At 42.5% G+C, this 20,511-nt stretch overlaps 1 protein-coding gene across 6 annotated transcripts in view; it reads right to left on the bottom strand.

Annotated features, from left to right (window-relative positions):
* The window catches only part of MALRD1 (MAM and LDL receptor class A domain containing 1), a 450,491-nt gene that overhangs the window by 421,362 nt on the left and 8,618 nt on the right, over positions 1–20,511 (bottom strand). For 4 of the 6 annotated variants that reach the window (XR_008310576.1, XM_053266530.1, XM_053266533.1 and 1 more), the window contains exon 1: positions 2,780–2,832. The exons of 1 other annotated variant lie outside the window; for it this stretch is intronic. The gene's annotated coding sequence lies outside the window, so the exon portion shown is untranslated. Of the gene's footprint in view, positions 1–2,779; positions 2,858–20,511 lie in introns of those variants that run through there. One more of the 6 variants, XM_053266535.1, reaches the window with a different exon arrangement.

Here is a 20,511-nt window from a genome sequence, read left to right as displayed (position 1 = left end):
GTTGAAAAGGAAATGGAGTGCCTGGGTTCCTTGCAGGCAAGAGTATCAACCTATGAGAACAAAGTCTTGAACTTTTGGACCACAAAAGCAAGAATAGTTGTTCTGAAAGAGAAATATTTGAGATAAGGAAGCACTCTTACTGCATGAATAGCATGATCTGGGGGAGAATGGTCTTAGCTTAGTGGTCAAGCACATACTTTGCATGCAGGAGGTCCTCCTAGGTTCAATCCCTGCTCCTTCCAATTAGGGTGGAGAAAGACTCCTGTCTGAAACCCCGGAGAGGCAAAGCAGGATTCCCAGTCCTGCAAACTCAGATGTTGTTGTACAACTCCCACTGTCTCTAGCCACAACGGCAGAGGTCCTAAGTTCAATGTCTACTCTTTCCAGTTAGTGTGGAGAAAGACCCCTCTACAAAACCCTGGAGAGTCAGTGCAGACCAGGAGTTCCCAACCTTGTGTCCTTAGATATTATTGGACTACAACTCCCATGTCCCCACCCAGAATGGCCACGGTTGGGAACTCCTGGTGTAGACAACAGTGAACTAGAGGGATCAAGAGCCTGACTTAGTATAAGGCAGCTTCCTATGTCTTACTTAGATTTATTATTTTAATTACAACATGTGTTGCATGTTCAGAAAAGAGAGACTGGAAAACAGAGTGGGACAGAAGTGATTCTGATTTATTAAAGTCCTAAGATTCTAGTAAAACAGAGACAAACCTTTCTGTCTCTGGGAAGTTGATCTACATGTTGAGAGTACAGATCTGTACAAAGTATAGATCCCCCAAGGATCTGTACTTGGACTATCTGTACTTGTTCATGAATGATCTAGAAGTTGGGGTAGCCAGCAAAGAGGCCAGATTTTCAGATGACACTAAACTATTTAGGGTAGTGAAATCTGTGAGGAGCTAGTGAGGAGCTCCAAAATGATCTCTGCAAACTGGGTGAGTGGGTCACAAAATGGCAAATGTGGTTCTGTGTAAGCAAGTGTAGACTGATGCATATTGGGGCAAAAAACCCAACCTCACATATACCATGACAGAGTCTGAGCTTTCAGTGACAGACCAGGAGAGAGATCCTGGGGTTGTGATGGACGTCTTGTTGAAAGTGTCGACTCAGTGTGCGGCAGCTGTGACAAAGGCAAATTCCATGCCAGGGGTCATTATGAAAGGGATTGAAAATAAAAATGCTAATATTATAATACCCTTTTACAAACCTATGGTGCGGCCACATTTGGAGTACTGCATGCAATTCTGGTCACTGTATCTTAAGAAGGACATTATAGAACTGGAAAAGGTGCAGAAAATGGCAACCAAGATGATCAGGGGCCTGGAGCACCTCCCTTATGAAACTATAGCATCTGGGGCTTTTTAGTTTGGAAAATAGGCAACTATGAGGAGACATGATAGAGGTGTATAAAATTATGCATGCAGTAGAGAAAATGGTCAGAGAGAATTTTTTCTCCCTCTCTCACAACACTAGAACCAGGGGTTGTCCCATGAAACTGAATGCCGGGAAATTCAGGACCAACAAAAGGAAGTAGTTTTTCACACTGCACATAATTAATCTATGGAATTCTCTGCCACTGGATGTAGGGGTGGCCACTAACTTGGATGGCTTTAAAAGGGGCTTAAACAAATTCATGGAGTACAGGACTATCAATGGCTACTAAGTCTGGTGGCTATAGGCCACCTCCAGCCTCAGAGGTAAGATGCCTCTAAATACCAGTTGCAGGAGAGAAACAGCAGGAGAGAGGGCATGCCCTCACCTCTTACCTGTGGGCTTCTCAGAGGCTAAATAGGCCTTCAGCCTGATGCAGCAGGGCTGTCCTTATGTTATATGAGAGGAAAAATCACATAATGGTGTCCAGCTGCTTTCAAAAGTCTATACATGTGACTCAGTTGAAGACAATCGCTATCTCTATGACTCCAAAGAATAATTTATTTTCTTAAGTTTTCATAAAATCACTGTAGGGCAATGCATGCTAATTAACCTACTTAACATTAACTGACACATTAGATAAAAATGTTACTTATAAAATGTTTTAAATGCCATATAAAGATGATCAGGTCAAGTTTCACTTGCCTATTGTGACGGATCATAAAAATTTTAATTAGCAAGGGACCCAGTATTGGGTCATGACCTATACTTTGAAAACCACTGATGTAGTCTTCCTGAGATTGTTCTACTTCAAAGTAAATGTTGGGGACCATTTGTCTGAATCACTACCTTCAGCTAGCCCATGGATCTCTCTGCAGCTCCTTTTGCCCCCTGCCTCTGCATAAAAATAAAACAAACCCCTCTACATAAAGAACACCAAGGAAAAGACTCAGCTTAAACTCTTTTTCCAGACATGTTAACTTTCCATGAGCAGTTTTTGATGTTGGGAGAGTATTCAGTCATGTGATCAACTACCTGCTTTTTGAATTGGTATCGGGAGAATCGTACTCTGTGTGAATATTTAATGAATGGATTGGCATCTTGTTCAGTTAAACACACTGTTCTATACAATAAAGTACAGCAACAAAATATCACAATTTAGGAGTGTAAGACATGCAACATGCATTTCTATGTCTTTTAACAACATTTTTCTTGTTTGATCTACTTGCTGATGATATTCAATTGTTCTGATTCGAAGCTTCTCTAAGCTCCTGTTTTATTAGCTCACTGCTAATGCCTTGCTCAACTGTTTAATGAAAATGTTTAATGAAACTGTGAAAGCAACACAGTGAAGAGGTCAAAGTCCTACAATGCCACAGTCTTATCACTATCTAAATCTTACCAGGGTAAACAGTAATATTCCCAGAAGAGGAAGCTATAGAAGGAAAGGTCACATCAGAGTCAACTCCAATAGCGTTTATGGGCCTACAGCAATCTCTATAACAAGACAGGCTGCACCTTCTGAAATCTGCCTGTTTGTACAACTGATATAAACTCTGGCTCATACAAACTAACAATTTTACAACCCCTTTGAAAAAGTTTTCTATTTTAAAAGTAAATTTGGCAGTGCTTAAAAAAAAAAAAGTAATAGCTTTTGTGCCTGCTATTTACATTCCAGTTGATACAATCAGAACTGGAAGAGGCCAAGTGGTAACTTCATTCAACTCTCTAAGAATGCCTCACTACTTTCTCTATATAGATATGTTTCCCCAACAAGATTTGATATAAGGAGATTCCTAGTTTAAGTGTTGGAGAAGAACAAACTCTTATTTCTTTCACTCAGCTAGAGGGTTGCTCCCCAATGAAAGAGGGGAGGAATTGGCAGCACAGGCTTCTTCCTCCTCATGAAGGACAGCTGCTGCAGCCAATCCAAGACAGAGAGAGGGAGGAGCTTCTTACACTCAACTCTGGTTACAACTACAAGCAGCCCTCAAGACGACATGCCACTGCTTTCAGACTGGAAGTTTTGGCAGCAAACCCAAAAAGGAACTAAGGGTGACAATTCAGGTTTGTGGCCGGAAACCTCAGGTCACTTTTCTAATGGCACCAAGGTTTCCTGCATTTGGACGATCACAAGCCCAAATGTCTGGCATGGTTGTCTCTGGTTTGGCACGATGTCCAATGGTAGCCTGAGTCTCTGGTTACGGCCAAATTGCACAATCCTGGTTTACTCTAGTCAGAGCTTCAAAATAAGGCAGGCTGGGATTGCATCTAGCTAGAATAAGCCAGAAGCACCCAGATGTAGTAAGAGATCCTCGTTTCTTCTAAGGAAATAAAATCCTTCCTACACACACACACACAACACACAACACACAACACACAAAGGGAGAGCGTGTGTGCCAGAGGCTAAGGGACATTGCATGGAATAGGATTTAATCCAGGCTCCACATTACATCTGAACGGAGCCAACACCTTACTTTTTATGCATGCCAGATAGTGCTTGGCCAATATGTTGTTCAGGATCCTAAGAGTTACTTTTAGCATACCCAAAGGCATTTCCCTCTGAGCAACAGACTCCCACATTTCAATGTCTGTTTTATATATCACCTATTGTTCATAAGTGGCTTGACATGTGGCATGGTGAGCTGCTTTGCTTTTTATGAAAGGCCAAAGGCAAATGGAACTAGTTTGCAGTGCTTTCGATCTTGGCCATTGCCATTTATACTCAGATGCCCATTACAATGTTATCCTAGAGGTGAAGTTTTTTGCTATTTGAATGTCTCATTTCTTTGTGACACAGAGTGATTACAGTCCTCATGGAGAGAATTAAAGAGGCCTTGTTGCTAGCTACTGAAATCCTTTCTGTACAAATGAATCATACACTATCTCAAGAACTTGCCATCTTCAGGTCCCCATGTGCAACAACCTAAATGAAGGCAGTTTTCATTTGCATCACTCTGCAGAATGAAAATTCTTCTAAAATGGAGCAGAATTAAGACACGAATATAATTATGACAAAAAATGTTAAGCTTTAAACCATAAAAGCCTTTTCCCCCTGACACTACATAAAGTATGAGTGAATGTGACTTAAATTGGAAAATCATTCACTGTGTAATAGAAGTACCAAATAGTCTTATGTATGGGAAGTAAATGAGGTGGAAATGAAAGAGCAAGCACACTGGGAATAGAACACTGTTTTTCATGTTCTACATTTTGAGAGTCCAAGAAGAATGTTCTTGACCAGGTCTTTCACTCAGTATGAAGTGAAAATATACTGACAATACAAGAAACAGGCTTGTGGTTCTTAATATAGAGTTGCTAGGGGAAAGACCATATCATAAATCATTTAGTGCCCCAAAGTGCATAGCCCCCTTTGTTGAAGTGTCTAATTCTTTGCACAACACATTCCTATGGACCCCACCCATATTTTTCTCTCTCTATCCCCCTCTCCCCCACACTCTGCATGAACACGCACACACAGTATTTCCACCTGAATCTACTGCCATCTCCACTCTGATGTGTGACACTGCATTGCATCTACTCCATACCTTAACATGCTCTGACACACCCAGGTTATATTTTAGAAGGAATGCAGGGGGAAAGGGGTGCAAGTTGCTGCACAGTAGCAGCTAGTTACTGGCAAATTTACCCTTTTGCCCTATTAAAGGTATATAGTTCCTTGCCACTAGGATAGTCATTGGATGACAGACTAACTTACTCAGTAACTCTATTGGAGTTAATGGGACAAGTTAGTGATAACTTGCCCCATCTTTTCAATGGGACTGCTCACAAATAATTTAGCCTGGCTGTCAGTCAGTGAAAATAGTTCAGTCACTTCTGTGGTAGGAGACCCTTGTTATCTTTGGTTTTGCGGATCACGGTTTCATGTATCTGTAGATAGGTCTTAGAGACTAAGTTTCTTTATCACTAGCAGGAAATATAGGCAATTTTTGCCTATCCGCGGTTCCTGGGTGGCCAGAAATGATTTCTGATGTCATTTCCAGCCACCATTTTGAAGCAGAGTCATTTTCTGGCTTTTTAAAAAAAAAATAATAATTTGGAATTAAAAATAAGATTATTTGGGGGATTTAGGGGGCATTCCTGGAGAACAGGGTGCTATGCGTTTCTACCCTTATGTCTGCTCCTTTACTGCTTTTTTGGCTTTTAAAAATTATTATTTTTAAGAGTAAGGAATGTACCCTCCTGATTACCATAGGGATAGTGTTTCTTTCTTCGCGGTTTCAATATTCATGCTAATTGGTGGGAAACGAACCTCTGTGAATAAAGAGGGCCTCCTGTATTTAAATTATGATAGAGGCCACTTGGGGCACCTAAAGGTCCCCTAATAAGACTCTAGAACCTTTTGTTTGGCATCCATTATGCATTCAAAGAGGCAGTGGCTCACCTAGGTAATTTTGGGTCCCAGACCTGAAGGGCTTTGGAATACCACCACCCGCAGCTTGAAGGGGGTGGTCAAGGGCAAGTTACGTTTTTAAAAAACTGATGTGGAGACAGGGTGGCCAGCAGGGGGCGGACCGAGGTGGGGGAGGCGGAGGCAGCAGCAAGAGCTCCTTCCCAAGCCTGCCTGACACCCAAACAACAGGTTGAGATATTTTTGGCCCATTTAGGGGCTCTCTGCACAGGCACACAGAGACCCAGAACTGTCATTTGGGCACTCAGCTCTTGCTGCTGCCTCCATCACTCCGCTTCGGTCCTCACCCCGCCGGCCACCCCCTGTCTCCATTACCATCCCTGCCACAGAGCAGTGGTTGAAAAAAAGTTTTTAAAAAATAACTTGAGCCTGACCCCCCCTCCTGCAGGCAGCGGGGGGGGGGCAGCAGCAGGGTTCTGGGGAGGCCCCCCAGAACATTTTGAAGGCCCCCTTGAAGACAGGAGGCCGCAGACCAGATCCCAAAGGTCCATGGCAAAGTGCGCCTCTGCAAAGAGGAGTTTGCTTAGAAAAGCAAACACCCTTGCTTGAACACTCATGAGAAAGATCAGAACCCACTGCAATCTGCCTCCACCATTGCTGTTTCTCCTTTGCAACGCCCCAAGGCCCACCCCGAGAAACCTACTTTGGGGCAGGGGGAAGCAGAGACAACTGTGGATCCTCCAGACCTAGTGGAATGTCTTTTCCTGCCACAGCCTGGATGATAGGGCTGTGCATCAGACGTGGATCTGGATCCAAATGCGATGCTTTGGACAGCTTTGCCTCAGACCTAAATCATCCATCATCTGAATTGGGTTTAATTGTGGCAAAGCTACAACTGCATCCAAACTACAATTCAGATAAGACTAAGTGATTCCGAGGATGTTTTTTTAAGCAAAAATTGAACCTTTGGGGTTCCACCCCCCCAAATTGGCCTAGGGAGGGAGGACACTAAGTTATCTTCTCTATACTGAAAATGCTAAGAAGGAAGTGGGAAGGAAGTGGGAAGGATAAGAGCTCTCTGAGTAACTGCTCTAACTGACCAGTGAGGGAAATGACTTTCCAGGTTTGCCATTTGCTCAAAACATGCTGTAATTGATCAATCATCTGCCTCTCATTTCCCTTTCACACAGTGCTTCAGAGCCTTCATGCTCTCAGAAGGTGCTATATCCCTGCAACTTTTATCCAAATATTCCAAGAAATGAGACAGTTGTAGGCAGTTTTTGTATCAAAAGCAGATGACCTCAAAATTTAAAGTTTCCCTCTACAGAAAACCCTAGACCTAGTTGTCTGAAATTTGGGGAGCTTCATGATCCCAGATGGGGCTACTATCCCGGCAATTTTCATTCACTTCTGCTTCAAACACATAGTAATAGGTATTTTTTGGGTGAAGCTTCAGATCTGAATTGAAGCAAACATCTTAATCAGGTCAAAATAAAGTGCAATGTGCTGCTGAAGCACCAAAGTGATTCAATCCTCTTCTGAATTGACTTCCAAAATATAAAAAATTCCATGCACACGCCTATTGGATAGGAACTACAAGTCCTGGTATCTCTGGCAGGAAAACGACAATCTGCACACCATTCTCATTGGGAAAGCCCCTTTCCCTCAAGTCAGCAATATAATATATTCTAAATAATGCTCAGTCACTTCCCTGACTTGCTTAAAACATGCTATAATTAATGATAAGCCTCCTGAAAACTTCTCTAAGGTGATAAATGGCTTTTAATGATAAATGAATATATCAACAAAGAATGAATCAAATAATCTTTGGGCCATAGTTGTTATTATTTCATATATATATAATACACACACACACACACACACACTGAATTTTTCAAGGTAATCAGCTTTCAGGTTGAAGTATACACACATTTATCCTTTTGGTGATTTCTAGCTGATCAGTAACTTGTAGTCAGAGTGTAAACCTGACTACAGAGTGTAATAACATCTTCATTATTGAACTGGACAATAGCCCTATTTAGGTGTTATAGTATCTGTGGACATTGGGCTGATGGACTAACAAAGCGCACATGCAGGGGCGTAACTATAATAGAGCAAAGGGAGACAGTTGTCTGGGGGCCCACTCCCTTGGGGGGTCCCCAGAGGCAAGTCACATGACTGACTCCCCCAGCTGCGCACCTGCCCGGGCTTCCTTCAGTTGTATTCATCCTCCGAAACTGATGTGAGTGTTAAGACCTGGAGCTACCAGAACAACATGTCTTTCTCTAGTACCATTAAATGACTTGCATCGTCCACAATTTACAAAACCTTTTAAAAATAATTTAGGATTATGTTTTATTGTGGCACATAGGTGTGTATATTTACTCTGCTTTTTGTTACCACTATTCAGCCTCATTTAAGATTTCTTTACTTCATGAGCTGAGCTTCAGTGAGGGGGCGGGTGCATTTTAAAATCTTGTCTCTGGGCCCACTCCAACCGTGCTATGCCCCCGTACTAAACACACTAGAGTCGGGCCCGGCAATTTAAGTGTGAATCGACTCGACCTCGAGCCAGCTCGCTCATCCCTACTTATGTATGCATTTTTAAATAAGCAGGCAGAACTGTCCTTGTAACTTCAGAATGCATTTGTTTTCCCCTTTTGTAGATGAACTCTGTTTTACCGGTGGCTTATATAGATTTATTTACTTGTATATGTATAGTCTGTGCTTCCTCCAAGAATCCCGGAGTGGTGCACATAGTTACATTTATGTTCCCAACAGCCCTAAGGGGAAGGTTATGCTGAGAGATAAGTGACGGGGTGATTCCCAGAACCACCCAGTGAGTTTCATGGCTGAATGGGGATTTGAACTTGGGTTTCCCCAGTCTAGTCCAGCACCCTAACCCCTCTACCACTCTGGCTCAGAGTTCGTTCTTCTTGTTATTTATTAGTAATAGTATTCATTTTTGAAATAATCAGGAAGTCAGAGCTGCCCTGGTGACTTCAGAATGCATTTACTCTCCGTAGAAGCTGCTTTTTGTAGCTGGTCTGTGCTTTATTTTGTTTTATTTATTTAACATATTTGTATACCACCCCAAATTTACATCTCTTTACTTGTGGCATATACAGTTCTTTTCCTGTGTAGGTGTGTTCTTGTGTTTTGATCCTGCTGTGTGAGACACAAATCTACACACGACACGACTGTAGGCCTGTTAAGCACTATAAAGCAAAGATGTTTTCCATATTTCTCTGTATCTCCGCTGATGATCATTTGAGATTTGTGTGCTTGTGTTTGTTTCCACAAAACTACACTTTGCCAGTTATTGCTAATGCACCCATCTAGTCCTGGCTCCACCTCCACAGCTGTGCACGATTGGCTCCACCTTTTACCACCTTTGACTCCACCCATCACCTGTCCTGCCTAGTGCCCCACCCCCAGTCCCAGAACCATCAGACACTGGCACCATGCCTGAAACCCAAGCACCATCCCCACTCACCTGGATCTCAGTGTTTGTCTGAACAGTGTTTGTCTGCATAGACAGACCTTGTACTACTACTAATATTTATATACCATGCTTCAACCAATGTTCTCAAAATGGTTTACATAGGAAAATAAATAATACATAAATAAGATGGCTCCCTGTCCCCAAAGGGCTCACAAGCAAAAAGAAACATCAGGCAAATACCAGCAACAGCCACAGGAGGGATGCTGTGCTGGGGTTGGACAGGGCCAGTTGCTCTCTCGCAACTAAATATAAGAGAATCACCCATTTAAAAGGTGTATCTTTGCTGAGTTAAGCAGAGGTTACTTGTACTCAGAGAAAGAGCCTCTCCATAATTAGGAATACTGGCATCCCAGCGTTTCAAATCTGAGAGAGACTTTCAGGGTGCTTCTCCTCAGTAAATTAAAGTAAATTAAGACACTGTGAAGATCATCATCATCAAAGTAGTATACGGCCTGGTTAAGATGTAACGAGAACTGAAGGTCCATTGTACCCACGCCACCCTCACCCCACAATCCCATCTGCATTTGGATGTTGGGGAGAGCTAGTTCAGATGTAATGCTGGGCACCGCATTACCAAAGGTTCAGAGTGGAGTTTAGCTAGGGAAACTGTGGGTAGCTCCCCACCGCAAACTCATTTTCCCCAAATTTGGACATTTGGGTTAGGAAACTGCAGGTGAAGGGACCTGCAGTTTCCTGTTACATCTGAACAGGGCCTGTGTTTCTTTAGCAAAGTTTCCTCAAGTTTTAAAATATTTCCTGCTCTCCTTCCCCTACTGTCTTTCCAAGTTGCAAGGTCCTTGAGGACAGGACCTTTTGCTTATGAAACTCTGGAAAGTGCAGGTACATGGATGTTGCTGTATTATTATTATTGATTGGCAGCTATCATTTTTATATACAATTCCATCATACCATTTTCTAACATTACCTCCAAGATTTCAACAATAGGTACATGCCTGTGAATGTGTACAGGGTCTTGGCTCATGGGGTTATATTAGCGAACAATTTGGCTGAAGTCATTGACAAAAGCTGTGCTGGAGACAGGAGGTAAGGACCTCCTGCCTTCAGCCCACAAAGTTGTACATAAAGTCATGTATAATGCAATGGTACTAGCTGAAGACATTGACAAAAGCTGAAGACATTGACATAACAGCTGAAGACATTGACATAACAGCTGAAGACATTGACATAACAGCTGAAGACATTGACAAAAGCTGTGCTGAAGGCAGGAGGTAAGGACCTCCTGCCTTCAGCCCACAAAGTTGTACATAAAGTCATGTATAATGCAATGGTACTAGCAGAGACTGGGCAAGTGGCAGGTAGGGATGTGCACGGACCTGTTTGGAGGCCCTTTTATGGGCCTCCAAAGAGGTCTGAATGACCGGCAGTTCAGCTGGCTCAAAGGCATGGGGGATACCTTTAAGGGTGGGGAAGGGGTTTGGATGGAGTTACACTCCCCCTAAAAGATCAGGTTCGTAGTCTGGGAGTGCTCCTGGATCCCAAACTCTCCCTGGTTTCTCAGACTGAGGCTATGGCCAGGAGTGCTTTTTATCAGCTTCGGCTGATACGCCAAATACGTCCATTTCTGGAGACAAATGACCTTAACATGGTGGTAGATATGCCGGTAGCCTCTAGGCTTGACTACTGTAATGCACTCTGTGTGGGACTGCCTTTGTACATAGTTCAGAAACTACAATTGGTACAGAATGTGGCAGCCAGATTGGACTCTGGGTTTACCCAAAGGGACTATATAACACTGACTCTAAAAGAACTGTACTGGCTGCTGATACGTTTCCGAATGAAATACAAAGTGCTGGTTATTACCTAGAAGGCCATTAACAGCTTAGGTCCAGGGTACTTAAGAGAGTGTCTTCTCCGTTATGAACCCAGTTGCCTATTAAGATCATCTGGAGAGGTCCAGTTATGGTTGCCAACAACTCATTTGGTGGCAATCGGGACCAGGCCTTCTCTGTGGCTGCCCCAGGGCTTTGGAGCACACTCCCTGCTTAAATAAGAGCACATCCTTCTCTGTTTGCTTTTAGGAAGACCTTGAAAATGTACCTGTTTTCCCAGGCTTTTAACTGAAATTTAAATTTTAATGTCTTTTTATCGTGATTTTTATCTGTTATTATGAATTTTAACTGTCTTGTTTTATATTATGTTTTAATCTGTACACCACCTAGAGATTTCTATACTTGGGGGTATAGAAATGCAATCAATTAATCAATCAATAATGTTCTCTATAGGCCTGTCTAGCAGCCTTTCAGAAATGAGGGTTATGAAAAATGGAAGTAAACCTCTGTACAGCTTTCCTTATGGTAAGGTTGGAGGGCAGATCTTATGGAGGATATGCCACTTTGGAAGGAGAGCTGTAGGACTGAGCTGCCAGTTATAAGTAATACATGTACTATTGGATGTAAGCAGATGAGGTAAATAGATCTTTGGGAAGATAAATGGTGTCTCCTGAGTTTTCTGGGCTGCTTTGCCAATATGATTGCTTCAACTCACCGATGTGTCTCCTAAGAGACATTTAGAATCAAACAGTAATCTACAAATAAATTATACTGGACTAGAGTCCACCATCTTCAGAAGAGGAAAAGGTGCATGATCACATTTTCTAAAACAAAAAAAGATATAGTGGAAACCACTGAATGGGGAATTGTTTACATATATAATTCTCCTGGGTGTGCCTTAGAATGTGCGTCCCAGCGCCCAGCTGATTGGCTGGGTGGAGGATGCGCCCGATTGGCTGAGGCGCACCCTGGAGGATTGGTTGCTGCTGCGGCAGCCCGGCCATGGAGGCCAGAGGCGCCAGGCCCAGCCCAGCCACGGAGACAAGGCCCAGGAGGAGGGAAAGAAAGTGGGAGGGGTCAGAAGTGGCGGTGGGGAGGAGAGGCGGCTGGGCCCGGAAGCAGAGACTGGGGCAGAAGAGGGGGGGAGAGGTAACCACCGGCCTCAAAGAGCGCACAGATGCTCTGTGCGGGGTCGGCTAGTTGTTTACATATTAAGGTAAGAGTCCTACATATCATAGGAACTATAATCTTTTGTATATCCATATTCGAAAGTCTTGTTTGAAGGCAACTGATAGAAAACTTGCGGAACCTTACCTAATTAAGTTTGGGACTGGTCAGTGCCACTTGGGAATCTTATGTACACTGCCTTGAATTCCATCATGGCAGAAACGTAAGTTAAACATGTAATAAATAAAATTTGGCAATTTTAATGTTTGTATTTATTTATTTTTATTTATTTATTTATTTAAAATATTTCTATGCCACCCAAAACTTGCGTCTCTGGGCGGTTTACAATTAAAATAATTTAAAACGTTAAATCAATTAACAATTAAAATCATTTAAAAGATTAAAAACATTTAAAATCCAGTGTTAACATTATTTAAAACTATAAATTTAATTAAAAGCCTGGGTAAATAAGTGTTTCATCACTGCCTATTTAAAAGTTCCCAGAGATGTGGAGGCTTTTATTTCAACAGGGAGTGCATTCCAAAGTCCAGGGGCTGCAATGGAGAAGGCCTGTTCCCGAGTAGCCGTCAGATGAGTTGGCAGCAGCTGCAGGCAAACCTCTCCAGATGATCTTAGCAGGCAGTGGGGCTTGTGCCAAATTAAATGTTCTCTTAAATACCCAGGGCCTAAGCAGTTTAGGGCTTTATAGGTTATGACCAGCACCTTGTATTTTGCCCAGAAACATATCAGTAGCCAGTGCAATTCCTTCAAGACAGGAGTAATATGGTCTCTCCTAGATGACCCAGAGATCAACCTGGCTGCCATGTTCTGAACCAACTGCAGTTTCTGGACTACGTACAAAGGCAGCTTCACATAGAGCGCATTGCAGTAATCCTGCCTAGAGGTTATTACCAGCAGATGTACCACTGTTTTGAGGTCATTCATCTCAAGAAACGGACGCAGCTGGCGTATCAGCCAGAGCTGATAAAAAGCACCTCTGGCCACTGCCTCAACCTAGGACACCAGCGAGAGGTTCAGATCCAGAAGCACCCCCAGATTGTGTACCTATTCCTTTTGGGGGAGCCTGCCCCCATCCAGAACTGGCAGATCAAAATCGTCTCCCAAGTTTCGACCCTGCACAATAAGTACCTCCGTCTTACCTGGATTCAGCCTCAGTTTGTTATCCCTCATCCAGCCCATTACTGCCCCTAGGCAGGCATTTAGGGAAGTTATGCCTTCTCCTGATGATGTTGAGATGGAGAAATAGATTTGGGTGTCATCAGCATATTGCTGACACCCTGCACCAAATCCCCTGTTTTATTCTTTCATTCATTCATTCGGTTTCTATACCGCCTTTCCAAAAATGGCTCAGGGTGGTTTACACAGAGAAATAACAAATAAATAAGATGGATCCGTGTCCCAAAGGGCTCACAATCTAAAAAGAAACATCAGATAGACACCAGCAACAGTCACTGGAGGTACTGTGCTGGGGGTGGATGGGGCCAGTTACTCTCGCCCTGCTAAATAAAGAGAACCACCATGTTAAAAGGTGCCTCTTTACCAAGTTATCAGGGGTAACCAAGTTAGCAGGGGTGACTGTCTGCCCCAACAGTTTCATGTAGATGTTAAACTTTTACATGATCCCCACCGCACATTAAGGTCATCTGAGGAGGCCTGTCTCCAGTTACCACCGGTTCATTTGGTGACGACTCAGAGGCGGGCCTTCTCTGTGGCTGCTCCCGGGCTGTGGAATGCACTCCCAGCAGAAATTTGTAATCTTAATTCCTTACTGACCTTCAAGAGAGCCCTTAAAACCCATCTGTTTGGCCTGGCCTTTCAGGGTTTTTAATTAGTTTTAATCGTTTTAATGCTAACCTGGTTTTCAGGGTTTTAATTGTTATGATAGTTTAATTGTTTTTTAAGATGTTTTAATTGGTGTTAATATTTATATCTCTGTTTTAATTGTTATTGGTTTTAATGGTTTCTGTTTCTAATTGTAAACCGCCCTGAGCCATTCTGGAAGGGCGGTATAAAAATCAAATAAATAAATAAATAAATAAATAACATTGGAGACAATATGGAGCCCTAAGGGACACCATACGAAAGTTCAGATTTTGAAGAACAACTGTGTCCAAGAGTCACCATCTGGAATCTGCCCATGAAGTAGGAGCACAACCACTGCAAAGCGGTGCCTCCCACCCCCAATCCCCTCAGATGTTCCAGAAGGATACTATGGCCAATAGTATCAAAAAGATCCAAAAGGAGCAACAGAGTCACACTCCCTCTGTCAATTCCCAATTGGAGTTCATCCATCAGGCTGACCAAGGCAGTCTCCACCCCATAGCCTACCCGAAAGCCAGTTTGAAGTGGGTCTAGATAATCAGTTTCCTCCAAGACCACCTGGAGCTGGGTAGCCACCACCTTCTTAATCACTTTGCCCAACTATGGAAGGTTGGAGAAAGGCCTGTAGTTATTTAATTCTGAGAGATCCAATGCAGGCTTCTTCAGAAGTGGTCTAATGATTACCTCCTTATGACAAGGAGGTATCCTGCCCTCCCTCAGAGAAGCATTTATAATCTCTGCCAGGCCCTCTACAACAGCCTCCCTGCCAGACAGTATAAGCCATGTCGGGCAAGGATCAAGAGGGCAGGTGGTAGGCCGCACCATTCCAAGCAACTTGTCAACATTCTCAGGAGTCACAAACTGAAACTGATCCAGGGTCATCACATAAGAGGAGCTGCTATACACCTCTGTAACAATTGTGGAGTTTGAATCCAAGTCGGCCCAAATATGAGAGAAAGAACTTATTTTTTAAATCACAGCAAGTAATTGTTGGTTCTAAGTACTGGTTCAATGGGGAAGGAGTGCACATTAGCCCTTTCATGACCCTGAACAACTCTGCTAGACATGAACTTGCTGAGATGATACGAGAGGAAAAGAATAGCTTCTTTGCTGCACGTATCGCCTGAGCATAGATCTTCAAATGCTCTCTATGTAATAATCTGTCAGATTTGAGTCGAGTCTTCCTCCACCTGCGCTCTAGTCGTCTACCTCATTGCTTCAGCCCCCGTAGTTCTTCCATATACCAAGGGGCCAGTTTTGAAGCGGGATGGAGAGGATGCTTAGAAATAATCGTGTCCACTGCCTTGGTGAGTTGATTATTCTAGTTCTCCACCAGAGTGTTGACAGGGTCACCAGTACAGCCAACACTAAATCCCTCCATGGTGTCCCCCCATCCCTCTAGAAGTGGGACGTGGTCATGAGTCCAACCTTAACCAGATAGTGGTCCATCTATGACAAAGGGGAAATCTCAGGAGTCCCCACCAATGGAATACCACCCTGTTCAGAGCGAAAGACCAGATCAAGCGTGTGACCAGCAATATGCATCAGTCCCGAGACCGAGATAGGTCCATAGTCATCATGGGCGCTTTGAACTCCTGAGCCACCTCAGACAAACTGGTCCCAAAGTGAACACTGAAGTCCCCCAGCACCACAAGCCTGGGAGTCAAGCCCGAGACCAAGTCTGTCAGCTCAGTTAGGAACTCTGTCAGGCAGCAGGATGATCGGTACACCCAAAGAAGTCCCAGTCTATCCCTGATCCCCAAACTTATTTGTCCCCAGTCCCCAAACCTATTTGTTGTTGGACTACAAATACAATTTCTTTTTTTAAAAACTGGAGGGATCATGGAGGAACAATTCACATTGGGGGCCTTCAGTCCTTTGTTCAATAATCATCATCAAACTTTATGGTACATTATATGAGAATTTCACAATAAATTGAGCGCGAATTTTCTTGCCCCATACTGATAACAAAAATGACAAGTCAACAAGGCATTTCTATAAAGCACTGAATCCATTTGAATGAAAATATTTTTTAAAAATATTTATAACAGTGTTATTTTCCCTTTATGAGCTAGGAATTCAAATGTGAATTGTGGCCATTTCTAAAGGCCAACTCTGTGTGTCATCTCCCAATGGCATGTACAAAAAGAAAAAGAATCAGACTCCTAAGCAGAGAGAGAACTCCAAATGCCACCATAAAAAACCCAAATAGATTGTCAACAGCAAGTCAAACTGAGATAGAGGAAGTAATTAAGAGTGTCTGCAGAGTAAGCAATTTGCCTGGGAGGAAACAACATACATATATCATTTGCATACAATATAGGGAGAATGTTAATTTCTTTGTGAACAGTCATGTTTTCAGCTTTGATATACTGCCAAACACTAAATGATATGAATGTACATGAATGCTAGCACAGCAAATATTCAACTATTCATTTTCTATGGAAAGGTAAAACATGGAAGAAAAATTGGTTGTAGATTTGCTTCTGCATGAAACAGCACAAACTATACAAAAGCATCCTAGTATTTTCTGTTCACACTTTCAGTTACAAGAATGTATCAAAACTGTACTAATATCAAAAGAAGGTCTCTTGAACTTGATGGGCTTTGGGCTCCTTGGTTAATGTGCAATTAAATTCCTTGGAATCAGTGAATCAGGAAGCCTATGACAAAATGATGATAGAGATGGTTCACTTTGTAATATATTTACTCTCATCTTCAACTGTATGATGACCATACTAAAGGGGAAAACATAAAAAAGGATAATCTGATGTCTTAAGCTCCTTGGTGTAGGAACCTAATTGAAGAGGCAAGTCTCTGAAGGAATTGTCCCAGTGATACCCTCTGTGCCCCACCAACCTGCCTGTGCAACATACATAAGATTAAGCTCCCAAACCAACTGCTCATGGACAGCCTGATATCAAGGGGCTGCAGGCTAAAACCTTCAGCACTGCAGTGAGTCACCAGGATGTAGTCTGGAGCATCTTTAAGGACAATAAGTGTTTCCAGGTTCCAGCCTGACTCCAGGACGTTCACTGGGCCTTCCTAAATCAGAGAGCCCATAAAGCCTCCCAGCTTGGGAGAGGATCTTGCTTGGGTAACCCTTGTCTCCAAGCTCTGACTCTTAGCTCATCCTCTGGCTCCCCCCTGACCACTACACAGGGCCCAGCCTGACCCTGCTACTTAATAGCCACTCATATCACCCAGAATGCACTGTCAAATACACTCCTGTCGAAATAAGAGCCTCCACATCAATGACAACTTTTAAAAAGGCAGTCAAGACACATTTGTTCACCCAAGCTTTTAATTAGATACCGTTTTAATAGATTTAACATTATTTTAAATTTTAAATTATTGTGATTTTTCAACCTTTTTATTTGTTGTAATTTGCATTGTGTTATTGTCTTAAAGAGACTTAAGTTTAGGGTGGTGTACAAATATGTTAAATAATAAATATTTCGTGAGGAGGCAAGCAGAGAGGACCAACCCCAGACCTGCATACCCTTCTGAATGGGTATGGCACTATTACTGTGTTTTCTAACTGGACTCTGTGCACACAAACTGATTAGAGAAGGAACTACATTGACTCTGGAGAACCAGGCTAGTAGTGTGTGAGAGCCAGTCTGCTCAAGCTGTGCTTCCCTCCCCCCCACCCCACCGCCTGCGGTGGCAGGGTTTTTTTTATTTATGATGAGTTTAGCAAGAACCATATAAAAACATAGGCTCATAAAACTACAGATTATTTCATCATTTAATTATCACAATAATTAAAAAGAAAGGAGGAGGAGGAAATCCAGAGCTATTGTTTACCTAAAGAATTAATTCAAAAACCCAACATAAAAGCATTAATACAAATGGAACCTGAAAAATGCAAATCAAAACACTGAAAATTTTACAATTTTCACTTATCAAGGAACATAAAACAAATGTATTTGGATGGCTTCAAAAAGCGTGAACCTGGCTTATCGACAGAAACAACAAACCAGAAACAAACTTTAATGCCTCTAGTGTATACTCGCCTAAACTCACTAACCTTTGATGGGTTAATTTCTCCATATAAAATACATTTTCCCAGACCACAGATATTACATATATACTGTAAGTAACCATTACATTCTCCTCATAAGGGAACTGTGAAACGTTCTAAGTTCACTCTTGCTCGTGAGCTGCAAAACTCAGACTTTATCCTTTCCTCTTCTCTAGCTACATTTGAACTCCCAGCCTCTCTACTGTGCTACCAAATAAGCAGGTGAGATGAGTAGCTAGCAGCTGCCAGCCATCAAAAGTTTTCAACGCTAATTTTAAAATAACCTCTGCTATCCAGGCAAAGAGGCACCTTTTAAAGTGGTGGCTCTCATATTAGTAGGGGGAGAACAACTGTCATTGTTCAGTCTTTTCAATTCAGCATGGTATCCTTCTCAGTGGCTGTTGCTGGTTTCTTCTTTGTGTTTTCAGATTGTGAGCTCTTCCAGATGGTGATATATTCCAACTTCAGCACAAATTAAGATGAGAAAATGAGAAGTCCACATTACATACAAGGATACTGCACAATATCCTTAGCACCCAGGAGCGTATCTAGGGTTGGGCAGGCAGGGCACGTGCCCCAGGCACCACTTGAAGGGGGCGCCATTTCTTAAAATTAAAAAATGGCTGCCAAAAACAAAATGGCCACCATGCATGCTCAAATGAGAGGCCCTAGGCCATGCCAGGCCTCACAGAGGCCATTTGAGCATGCGCAGTGGCCATTTTGTTTTCTGAGGCCATTAAAAAATTTTTTTAATGGCCACTGCATGTGCTCAGATGGTCCCTGTGAGGCCCTAGGCCTTGCCAGGTCATTTGAGCATGCATTGCAGCTTCCAAAATGGCCACCAAGCCGTTCTTTGCAGGCCTGAACAGGCCCGAAAATCAGCCCGGGGCAGGCTGTGGCGGTGAATTAAAAGGCCAGCGGGGGGAGGGGGAATGGTGAGTTTGTCTTTGAATCAGTGTGAAATCCTTAGTATAAGGCCCACTGGGAGTTTCTTTCTTTCTTTCTCTCATTTTAACTGTCTTTCTGAAATACTAGAATATATTCAAAGTGGTGACACAGTTTACTCTGCATATCCTTTAATTATTTTCAGAGTATCTGGGAAAAGTCAAATTCTCCATTTATTTTTAAAACTTATGTAATAGAGATGCTACAATGCAGAGTAGAGAATTAGACAGGCACTTCAGTTTAGTTTTCCAGGTATACTTCCACATAGTATTTGGGTATTTCATGAGCCCCAACATACTGAAATTTGAAGTTTCCCAGCATGTTTTGGTCTGGCTACGTCCACTGCTAAATAGTTTTTGAAATATTAAAAGAATAACGAGCTTGACTTGTATTTTTGAGCTGATATTATGGTAAAGTTATCTGAAAGATGGGTGTCAGATGTTTGGACAGGGGGCGCAATTTCAGTGCTTGCCCTAGGCGCTATTTTCCCTAGATACGCCTCTGTTAGCACCAGTGGCTTGCAATCTGCAGCAATCCATGAATAAACTGTTTCTTTTTAAACTCCTTTTTTCTAACGTGGAAAAAACACAGATTGTTCATGGGCTAAGCCACCTAATGGCGCAGCAGGGAAGTAACTTGCCTAGGGAGCAAGAGGTTGCTGGTTTGAATCTCCACTGTTATGTTTCCCAGACTATGGGAAATGCCTATATCGGCCAGCAGCGATATAGGAAGATGCTGAAAGGTATCATCTCATACTGCGCGGGAGATGGCAATAGTAAACCTCCTCTGTATTCTGCCAAAGAAAACCACAGGGCTCTGTGTTGCCAGGAGTCAACACTGATTCAATGGTACTACTTTATCTTTACCTATTCATGGGTTGCCACAGATTGTCAGGAGATGGCACTAAGAATATTGTGCAACATCCTTATACATTGTGTGGATTTCTCAAATTGTATGTATTGTCATAATTTGCACTGGAATATATCACCATCTGTGAGTCCTTTGGGGACCATCTTTATTCTTTTTGCTATCTGAGAACTTGTGTGTTGAAAAGCAATATATACATATTCTAACAACAACAAAGATATCGTGAGCTATCAGTCGTGCAGAAGTCTAGAGGAATTTGGCGTATCAAAACAGGATGCTTGCAATCTTATTTCTACTTACATTCTTATTGTGCTAAAAGTCTCAAAAGGGAAACCATAGATATTTAAATGATGGTAAAACTGTAATCTAGCTTGCCATAATAAAATGTAGCTTTCTCAGTTAATAATGTCACAGTCCCTTGAGCTCAGAGGAATTAGAAGTTTCACAAAGCACTCCTCCACATTCCACAAACAACAAAAAAAGATAATGACACGGGGCTTGCTACTTAGAAGTACTGTGAAGCTTGAAGCACATGCATTAAGTTTGTGCAACCTTGGCAAAAATGAGATCTGCTTCCCTCATTATGAAGCCTGCCATCCTTTATCTAGTATCAAATGAG

Source organism: Hemicordylus capensis, chromosome 6 (genome assembly GCF_027244095.1).
Source record: "Hemicordylus capensis ecotype Gifberg chromosome 6, rHemCap1.1.pri, whole genome shotgun sequence".
Lineage (NCBI taxonomy): Eukaryota > Metazoa > Chordata > Lepidosauria > Squamata > Cordylidae > Hemicordylus > Hemicordylus capensis.
Note: the sequence above shows the minus strand (reverse complement) of the source record. Positions and strands in the feature narration are given on the sequence as shown.